The sequence below is a fragment of the Bombina bombina genome, chromosome 12, assembly GCF_027579735.1.
Source record: "Bombina bombina isolate aBomBom1 chromosome 12, aBomBom1.pri, whole genome shotgun sequence".
In the NCBI taxonomy this organism is placed as follows: domain Eukaryota; kingdom Metazoa; phylum Chordata; class Amphibia; order Anura; family Bombinatoridae; genus Bombina; species Bombina bombina.
The window spans coordinates 23,146,534-23,157,416 of NC_069510.1; the positions used below are offsets into that span (position 1 = coordinate 23,146,534).

Sequence of the window (10,883 nt, forward strand, 5' to 3'; positions counted from 1 at the left end):
GGAGCCTTATGATGAGTAGTGGGGGTTCATCTAAATAGATGTTTATCTAAATCAACAGGAGTGCAATTGGAATTTGTTGCTATCAGAGTGTAAATGCTGCAAAATCACAACAATAGTGTTGCATCTGCAACAATATCACAAGGCAGATTTGTAAGGTTATGGTGGCACCTACAGGGTTAATCCCATTTAATTTCTAGAGCTGACTCTGGCATATACGGGGTTAACAACCTCTGCTGCTGTGGACCACACTGTCAGCATCAACACTATTAAGGGGAAAATAAATTTACAGTTATGTCTGTAGATTGTCAGCTCTTCGGTGCAGGCTCCTCCTGTATTTATTTGTTTCATCTGTTTTATGCATCTGTAATTCTGTGCTGATTTTCCCATGATGAATCATTGTCATTGTATATTCTTACTAATATACTCAGCACTACAGAATTTGGTGGCATTTTACAAAAGAATAATAATGTTGTGAAAGTCCTGTTGAGATATTGTCCAAGTTACATAGTCATTTCACTGACATAGACAAGAAAAAGCTGCCATATAGAGGTTGATTTATCAAGCTGAGGCGGACAGAAACGCATATACGCGCCCCTGTCCTCCACAGCTCGGCTCTGGTGGGCTGAATTCTGCATTGCACACTGCTATTTTGCACTTGTGTGCAATCCCACCCCCTGCCCGCGCACAGTCGATCACGTGTGGGCAGGAGCTGTCAAACTCCTTGGCCGGACCAGACTGGGAAGATTGAAATTCGCAACCTTAGAGGTGGTCTGATGACTGCTGCTTGTTAAATACAGACTGCAGGTTCTCTTGTGAGAACTTGCAGTCGTAGGGGGTCGAAAGGCTTGCAAATCTTTTGATAAATCGACCCTATAATACTGCAGACACATGCACACTCCTGAACTTTACCTTCCTGCTTTTCAACAAAGGATAATTTAAAAAAACAACAAAACAGAACATTTGATAATAGATGTAAATCATAAAGTTATTTAAAATTGTATGCTCTATCTGAATTATGAAAGAAAAAAAATGTAGGTTTTATGTTCATTTACTATTCAGGTTATTTTTTGTACTAACTTTTTCAATCATTCTTTGTATTTAATAATTTATCAGTCTATTTGTTTTAATACAACTCTTTACTCTTATATGAGTAAAACTAAAGTGTTCCTCCATCATTGTAATTTTATAAAATTGTATTTTAATTAAAATATTAAAAATGTTATTTTGGCACAGTTACCAGATATATAATAAAACATGTATTATTGATGTGACTAAATAACGTAGCATTACTGTGGAATAAATATAACACTGCAATGTACCAGGTTATTGGAGGTACAGCAGCCATTGATGTCATTCATACGAGGCCTAGCAAAAAGAGAAGTGCACAGGGCCTGTCCTCCAAGTAAGGGCTGTAGCCCCTCTTATTACCCTGCCCTTGACCCTTCCCCACCTCACACTCGCTCTATAGTGGGTAAGACACCTATTCTTCAAAGAACAAATGTCACAACTGCCCCCCTAGACCGTGAATCACTCCCCACCCTGCTCAATTTTCTTATCAATAAGAAGTAGGAGGGAGAGCATGTGCTTCTGGGAAGTGTAGTTTTTCCTCGCTTTGGCATCCTTACTTGGCCACCTCCCTCTAGACTACAAGTCCCAGCACTCCTCGCGCCGCGCACGTGTGCAAGGCTCTGGTTGAACCTCCTCTATTATGCTACTGGGCTGAGGGATAATAAGCAGCGGAGGGTCCGTACCTTACGGGAGCCGCTACGGGAAACGTAATTTATTTATTTGTATTTCTCTCTTTTGCTTTGTGTTGTTGGGCTGCGGCGGTTGGGAATAGGTCGGCAGCTAGGAAATGTCCCGTTCCTCCCCCTGCAGTGTGCGCGGATACGAGCGCCGGCCGCGATACATTGTATCAGAGTAAAGCAGGGGGAGGGAACAGGGTCTCTGCACCCGGGCCGCAGTGTGTGCTCAGCCCGGGGAGAGGGGACGTTTTTTTCCTCTCTGCCCGCCATCTTTTGAGTAGGGAGGGGGAGGAGAGGCGGGAGGTAGAGCTGTATCCCCCGCCTGGCTGGGAGAGGGGGATTGGGGGAGCCCTGTAGTGACACTCAGTGACAGCAGAAGTGCTACAACTTTATCAACTTTCTGTGCTGCACTAAGGGGAGCTGGGAACTCAATACAACCTCTTTATAGTGAAGTCATGGAGTGTTTAGCTGTCTCATTTACTGACCATTAGTTTGTATGATACATTGTGGGTTTGTGTTACAACAATAATGATGTATTTAAAGGGACACTGAACCCAAATCTTTTCTTTCGTGATTCAGATAGAGCACGACATTTTAAGCAACTTTCTAATTTACTCTTATTATCACATTTTCTTCATTCTCTTGCCATCTTTATTTGAAATGCAAGAATGTAAGTTTAGATGCTGGCCTATTTTTGGTGAACAACCTGGGTTGTTCTTGCTGATTGGTGGATACATTCATCCACCAATAAAAAAGTGCTGTCCAGAGTACTAAATCAATAAAAAGCTTAGATGCCTTTTTCAAATAAAGATAGCAAGAGAATTAAGAAAAATTGATAATAGGAGTAAATTAGAAAGTTACTTAAAATTGCATGCTCTTTCTGAAACGCAAAAAAAAAAAAAAAAAAAAAAAAAAAAAAAAATTTGGGTTCAGTGTCCCTTTAACTTGGCTTATTTTAGTTTCAACATTTGGTTTTCTATATCAGTGAGGGCCAACTTTTTAAGACACAAGGGTCGTAAAACAATGTTTTAGAAGCCTTAAAGTGATGTAAATCTGAGCGTTTAAAAAGTGCTATGATTTACTATCACGAAAAATAAGCTGTAGTTTAATTAATAAATCACTTAATAAAAAAAAAGGTGCTAAACTCACCCTTTCTCTGCTGAAGTAAATCCCTAAAGTCAGCAGCTCCGACCGCCCATGGCACATTGCTCTTTTCTACCTTTAAAACAGTATCCATGCTATGTGTCAGATGACATGCACAGCTATTGGTTTAGAGGTGGAAACGTCACTTCATTGAAGAAAAGCAATTGGCGGCCGCTGACTTAAACACCATTTTTTAATAAGTGATGAAATAAACTAGTTTATTTTTAGTGGTTTTTTTTTTTTAAACGATCGGCTTAATCATTTTAAAAAGACATTCTAGCAAAAAATTGGAATCCACATAGATGCATTTCAGCTTTGAATAGAAGCATTTTTATAATATAAATGTATTAGCAATAATGCTTCTAATAAAAGCTTTAGCTGTTTCAAAAATGTATTTAAGTATGCTCTGTGCACCAGCATTTTAAACATATCAGTTGTTCAGAGACCCTAAGGTGCTTGTACCATCTGATAATGGCTCAATCTGTTAATTGCTGACATGATACAAACCCCACTGGCGCTCCAAGCAGCTGCAATATTTAAAATGCTGGCGCATTGACAATATCTAGCTATGCTTTAAGCGCATAGAACAATGTTAACACTAAAAGTGAACTTTTATTAGAAGCATTTTTGCCAATACATGTATATTGTAAATATGTTTCTATTCTAAAATGTAATTAATCTATGTACATTTAAATTGTTACCAACATTAGAACAGGTGATTTTTAATTTGTAGTTTGGTAATGATTTGAGACGATTGTAAGTTTTTGGTTAGTTGCTACAGATGTATCATAAATATTTGTAATATAAGCTTAGATTGATATCTAGAATTTAAATTGGTCATGTCAGTACTGTGGCTTAAAGGGACACTGAACCCAAAATTTTTCTTTCGTGATTCCGATAGAGCATGCAATTTTAAGCAACTTTCTAATTTACTCCTCTTATCAATTTTTTTTTCATTCTCTTGCTTTCTTCATTTAAAAAATGTCATCCAAGCTTTGTTTTTTTTTTGTTCAGTACTCTGGACAGCACTTTTTTTATTGATGGAAGAATTTATCTACTAATCAGCAAGGACAACCCAGGTTGTTCACCAAACATGGGCCGTCATCTAAACTTACATTCTTGCATTTCAAATAAAGATACCAAGAGAATGAAGAAAATTTGTTAAGAGTAAATTAGAAAGTTGCTTAAAATTTCATGCTCTATCTGAATCACAAAAGAAAAAATTTGGGTTCAGTGTCCCTTTAAGAAAATAAGTTAAAAAAACTAATGTAAAAAATATAAACTGAAGTAATGTTTTTCTTTTTTCTTCCCTTATTTTATGTGTGTGTATGTATATATATATATATATATATATATATATATATATATATATATATACACACACTTTAAAGTTTCTAAACACTGTTTTTTAAATCATGCCTCCTAGCACTTTTAAATCTATACATAAACACAGCCTTGTCCTATATATGCTTGTTGGTTTGTATATTTTACTCCTGTATAATATGAATTAGAATGGGTACACATTCAGTTTGAAACTAGTGTGGTTCTGTACAATGTCCACTCTAATATTTTTTTTTCTTGCCTGCAAATACTTCAGTAATTCAGGTTTTCAGTAATGATGCATAATGAGTTAACATGTGGTCCCCTTCCGTATCCAGAGCACCCCTGTTTAGATAGACGGTGTACATAACGCATTGTGCAGAGTAACACCCCTGTGAATAAGCTTCTACTGAGCCCTATAGCGTGGCACATACCTTTTTTTTTATATACAGAATTTGTAGCTAACCGCTAATGTCCTCACTCTGAGTGACTGCAATTCCCCATATCTCAGCTCTGTAGCCCTGCTCTCAGTGCACCATGCATGTTGTCTAACTCTGCCTGCATCCCTACGCCTCGGCTGTCACTGGTTTCTTAAGCACTAGAAGTCGCTCCCGGGTCACAGTGCAGCTTTAGGAGGTGCTGCAGGATACCATCAATACCCAGTCCCTGCACTATGATCACTAGCCCATCTGCACGAGAACCCTCCAGGAAAAACTGTTTTTCATGCTTCAGGAGCAAGTGAGGCTAGAAGTAACCATAGACCGTGCGCTGCGGTATAGACAACCCTAGCTGGTGACCTCCAGGCCCAAAACAAGAACTGTATATCATTGCTGTTGGTAGTGTCAGAACAATATACAGCCAGAGTCTCCGGGCAATAAGCTTAGGTCCTTCCCTCTCGGTGTAGCAAAGGAAACGGATCAAGCCGTGCTACACCGGGCGGTTGTGGAAAGTGTTTATTTTGACAGCGCAATGTTGTGCCATCTTATGGCTGTTTTCCTGGCAGCCAGCACTGTTGAAATAATTTACATTCCTCTATCGTGTGGCCTCATATACCGCCTGTTCTACACAGAGAAGAAAGGTGCATGGATGCTCCACCGTACACTTTTTAGGGGAACACTTGTGTATTGTTTGTAAGAGACCAGGACCAGAGCTAATCGTATAGCCTTGGACATTGTACTAGACTTTGTATTCAGAATTATTTTCTTAGCCTCTGCTAACACTTTGATTGAGCTATCAATAGAACAGCGGGATTTTCTATTTTATTATAGAGACGACCTTTCCAAGTTTGACAACTTTTCTTGGGGTTGACTAAATTAGTCCTTGGGTAATTTATATAGTAAACTGTTGAACAAAGGATCACCTACTCAGTAATCTGACAGCTACATGTTTATCCACTGAGAATTATAGGATAATTTCCAAGGCTATAATACAGTTTAAAATCTTGATTTGGTAGGAACTGCAAAGCTTCTCCCCAGGAGTTATTGATATTCTAGAATGGTGAAGAGTTTTGGGAATATTGGTTCCTATTTGAACGCTATTACTCCATAGTAGAGTTCCCCCGATAACATGATATGCAAAATATAGTAGTATTTAATTTGGAGTCTCATCTTTTTATTATGAACTTATAAAATTAATGCATTTCATTTTATATTTTTGTTTCATTTATGGACCAGCCTTATTTTGTTGTGGCTGTTTCCCATAGATGTTTTACTGCCAGGTTAGTGGGCCATTTCAGGATTGATTTCGAATTGGAGATGTCAAGAAGAGAAGTTTGGTGCCACTATATTGATTAAACAAATATAGTAGGAATTGAGGGCAATATTTCTGTGTAAACTTACAATATAGAAGGTGAGAAACAGGAGGTGGGGACTGCAAAGTTGAGAATGATGATAGTGCAGAGTTAGATGAGGGCAAGTGGAGTTTATTTGTTACTGAGTTGGGTGGTAGGCTTCCCTGAACAAAAATGGGAGCGTTTTAAAGGAGGATAGATTAGGAGAAAGTCTGACAGCACAAGGAAGTGTTTTCCAGAGGGGAGGGTTGGTGCCACACAACAGAAGTCCAGCGATCTAGCATTGGAGGAGGTGATGGAAGAAGATGCAAGGAGCAGGTCGTTGTTGGACCTTCGGGAGCGGGCAGCAAGTGAGGACAGGTGGAGTGAGGCAGCATTAATAAGTGCTTTGTAGGTCATGGTGAGAATTTTAATTCTGCTGTGAATGGGGAGCCAGTGAAAGGACTTGCACAAAGATGCAGCAGATACAGAGCGTCGGGAAAGGTGGTTTAGACTGACAGAGGCATTTAAGACGGATTGAAGGGGGAGAGGTGGGATAAAGGAAGACCAGTAAGTAGGTTATTACAGTAGTTGAGTCAGGAAATTACCACAGTGTGGATTAGCTGCTTAGTGGTGTCACTGCTCAGAAATAGACGAATTTCGGAGATATTGTGTAGGTGGTTGCTGCAGTATGTGGAGAGTTGTGGGGTATGAAGGACAGATTGGAGTCAAGTGTATCTCCAAGGCAGCGGATCACTTGGGGAGATAGTGGTGCCGTTAACTGATAAAAAAAAAAAAAAAAAGTTAGAAACCGGAGTAGAGTTAGAGGGGGGATTTGAAGAATCTTAGTCTTGGACATGTTAATCTTTAGGTGGGGAGATGCCATCCAGGAGAAATGCCAGATAAGCAGTCACTGACATGAGATAGAAGAGGAGAGAGCAGGGGTGGAGAGGTAGATCTGAGTGTCATCAGCACACATGTGATGTTCGAGTCCATTGCTGGTGATAATTTAACCCAATGAAGAATTATAGAGAAGAGTAGAGGACCCAGGACAAAGCCTTGGGGTACTTAAATCGACAGAGGCATTAAAGAGGAGTCGCTGCCAGCAAATGAGACAAAAAAGGACCTGTAAGAGAGATGAGTGGATCGAAGAGAGGGCAGTGTCACAGAGATCAAGGGAGCTGGGAGTCTGTAGGAGGAGGGAGGGGGTGGTCAACGGTGTCAAAGGCAGCAGAGAGGTCAAGTAAGATAAGTAAAAGAGTATATAAATATGTTTGATTAGTATTGCTTCAGACCTCAGGAACCGAGGAAAGCTCTTGAACGCTTGTCTTTGAATTGTTGTCCAGTCAGCACTTTCCCATTAAAACAATTTTGTTGTAGCTAGAGTGCTGATTGGACAACAATTCAAACTGTTAGCTCACAAAAAAATTGACGTTTGAAGTGTGAGATCTAGCGTGGGGTATCTGAATTTCAGATCTATATTCAATTAAGTTATAGATCTTCATTACAACTAGAGCTGCAACAACTAATCGTCATAATCTATAATAATTGATTATGAAAATAGTTGTCAACGAATCTCATAATCTCATAATCGATTAGTTGGTCTGTGCACAACACCAGCTGCTTCACTCCAATGAGCTCCTGCACATGGTATTGTGTTTTATGGTTATGTCCTTAGCCTAAAGGACATCTACAGACGTCTACTTTTCACTTTTTCAGGACATGATACGTTTACAACTACCCCTGGCTTATGTGCAACCCAGATATAATAGTCATCATTTGGATTGTTTATATTAAATCAGGTGATTTGGAACTATGCTTTTCATGATATAATGCCAAGCTTGTTGTTTACACCTTGCCCCTAGATTGATGGGAGTTATTTAAATTGATGTGCACTATTATCTGTTTGCACAATTATTAGCGTATTGCTTGCTATTGCTGATTATATGTACTGTATAAATATATATGTAAGGCTTTGTCCTGTTATTGATATGCAGTCCTTAGCGCTTTTGATTTTGTTTATTGTTTTTTTATATTTTTAATAAATTGTGATATGTACCAGATTCAACCTTTATAAGTATATATCTGTTATTTTTTTAGAGCGGACTAGATATTTCCCCTAACCTTATAGCTGGTTATTTACCATTGCATATAGATATTCAAGATATTTTTATGTTAGAATGAAGTCAAGGGTTACTTTATTGAGAGGCCCCTTGCCCAGGTAGAAAACACTTAGCATTGGTGAAGAGCTAACAAAGATAAATATCCCACTTTGGTGAAATTGGCAAAACCCTACTTATACACCTCAACAGCCTTTCTCTGCTGCAGGAAATATTAATCGAAAAAATAGATTATGAAAATAATCGTTGGTTGCAGCCCTAATTACAACTGATGAATTAAATTTCATCTAAAATATCACTAACATTCCAGATCTGTTTTTATAAAGGGGAGAGTTTACACCAATTTAACCCTGGGTTTGTTTAATAGTCCTGTGGGGACTGTAGATTCATATTAGTTAGCCGTTCTTTTGGGAATGCAGTTTAACTGAGGAGTGCTATTCCTCTAGTCTATCGGAGAATACATTTTAATATATATTCAACCTGAATTTAGTCCTGCAAAAGGTTATTACTCTGTATATATGTTAATTCTTTAACATACCAATACAAATTTGTATATATTTTTCATTAGTAGTTTTTAATACTGCCTTTTGTCCTATTTTTTTCTTTCTTCTGGTTACATTTGTAGCGTTTACCCAATCATGATTGTTGCCACATGACTCACCTGTTTCAATGGGCAGCTTGATGTAGGGCAACTCCTAAATGCTTTGCAATGCCGGAAGGGCCTGTGTGCTCATGTATTTTGATTAGTGCGCATTACCTACTTAGAGAGCAGGTTGGACTGTGTTCTATGCCACTGCACTACAGAAAAGGAAATTGAAGGGGGCAAAGGAAATATCAAACTCTGCAACATTAAAATTTAATTTTATAAAATGACAAGATACTTATATTAAAGGGACAGTCTACGCCAAAATTGTTGTTTAAAAATATAGATAACGCCTTTACTTCCCATTCCCCGGCTTTGCACAACTTTATAACATTTATACCTCTAAATGTCTGCCTGTTTCTAAGCCACTACAGACAGCCTCTTATCACATGCTTTTTTATTAGCTTTTCACAAGACACTGCTAATTCATGTGTGCCATATAGATAACATTGTGCTCTCTCCTGTAGAGTTGTGTGACACTGCACTAATTGGCTAAAATGCTAGTCTATAGATAATAAATAAATAAATAAATAGCCATGTGATCAGGGGGCTGTCAGAAGAGGCTTAGATACAAGGTCATCAGAGGTAAAAAATGTATTATAACCATGTTGACTGTGTAAAACTGGGGAATGGGTAATATATGGATTGACTATCTTTTTAAACTATAACACTTTTGGAGTAGACTGTCCCTTTAAGTTTCCACTGGTACATTTGAAAATTGATTTACCATCACATTGTCTTGTCTCTTGAGTTAACACAACAAGTTTCTAAAATGAAACAGGCTTTTTATTATTGCGGCAAGACATATATGTTCCTGGAATATCTTCTTGTTTGAGCATATAAAATTAACCAGTATAATTATTTTTTAATTCTCAAAATATAATTTGTTGTAACACAATACCGTAAGCTCCGATGGGCTGACACCTGCTGTTGTACTATAATTTTCTAACCACATTATTGATGTGTATGTATGTGTGTGTGTGTGTGTGTGTGTGTATGTATATATATATATATATATATATATATATATATATATATATATATATATATATATATATATATATATATATATATATATATATATATATATATATATATATATGTGTATATATATTATTATTATTATTATTATTATTATTATTATTATTATTATTATTTTCTTTTTTTTTTTAGACAACTTCTGGCAGAATTCAAGATGTACACCATTTTTTGTTCATATTTTCTTGAGTAATTTACAAGTACAGTATAGATTGCAACTTTGGCTTACAATCTGAGTGCATGTAATTTATCAGTAAATCACTAAATGTGTGTTGGGTATTAAAAAGAAAAAAATCTAATACTTTTAAGAGCAAGCATCTATAATCTTAGCTAACATTTCAGCCAAAAATAAGGTAAAATTAGCTAATTATTTTTTTTGCTCTAATTATCGTTACATTTGTTAAATTATGCAATTAATCAGTGCTTTTGGATAATATTAGAATTACATTACATTATTACAAGTATTATTATTACATTTTTGATGCCCGGGGTCCCCTCACCAAGAGTAACTGTTTTGTCCGGGTTCACTTTGAGACAGTTTGTTAAAAGCTAAACCAAGGTAGACTCTTATGCTAACTTCTAAGCTTTTGATGGCCACCTCTTATCTCAGTGCATTTTGATAATTACAGGGTGTGGGTCATTTGTTCCTTCTTGCTCCCTCTTCTACAGATCACCACAGAGCGTGAGACTTCTGCCACTGAACACACAGAATAAAGCCTCACTTTATTACCCCATCCAATGTCCTGTAAATAAAACTATTACATCTCCCCTACCTGTACACACTGTGACCAGAGTACATAGTCCTGCTGTCCCTTCTGGTGTTTATTGGCAGTATTATCATACTTAATAGCTTCTTCCTCTCTGTGTAAAGGAACAGATTGATATGCTAGCGTGACTAAGGAACCAGCTACATGCCAGACATGGTTGTTTGTATGTAGATATATGTACAATAATCCAAGATGTTAGGAGCCAGAGGTTATATATATATATATATATATATAGTAAAGGAAGAGTGGTAAAAGGCGCACAAATAAGCTATTTGTGAAATTTCAATCCCAGTCAGGTGTATAATCGAGAAGAGGGAAGCTGCAACAAAGGTGTGTGTG

The 10,883-nt window shown here is 37.4% G+C and overlaps 1 protein-coding gene across 2 annotated transcripts in view; it reads left to right on the forward strand.

Moving 5' to 3' along the window:
* The first annotated feature begins 1,637 nt into the window (after positions 1-1,637).
* The window catches only part of WDR5 (WD repeat domain 5), a 49,280-nt gene continuing 40,034 nt past the window's right edge, over positions 1,638-10,883 (forward strand). For both annotated transcript variants that reach the window (XM_053695773.1, XM_053695774.1), the window contains exon 1: positions 1,638-1,775. The gene's annotated coding sequence lies outside the window, so the exon portion shown is untranslated. The remainder of the gene's footprint in view (positions 1,776-10,883) is intronic.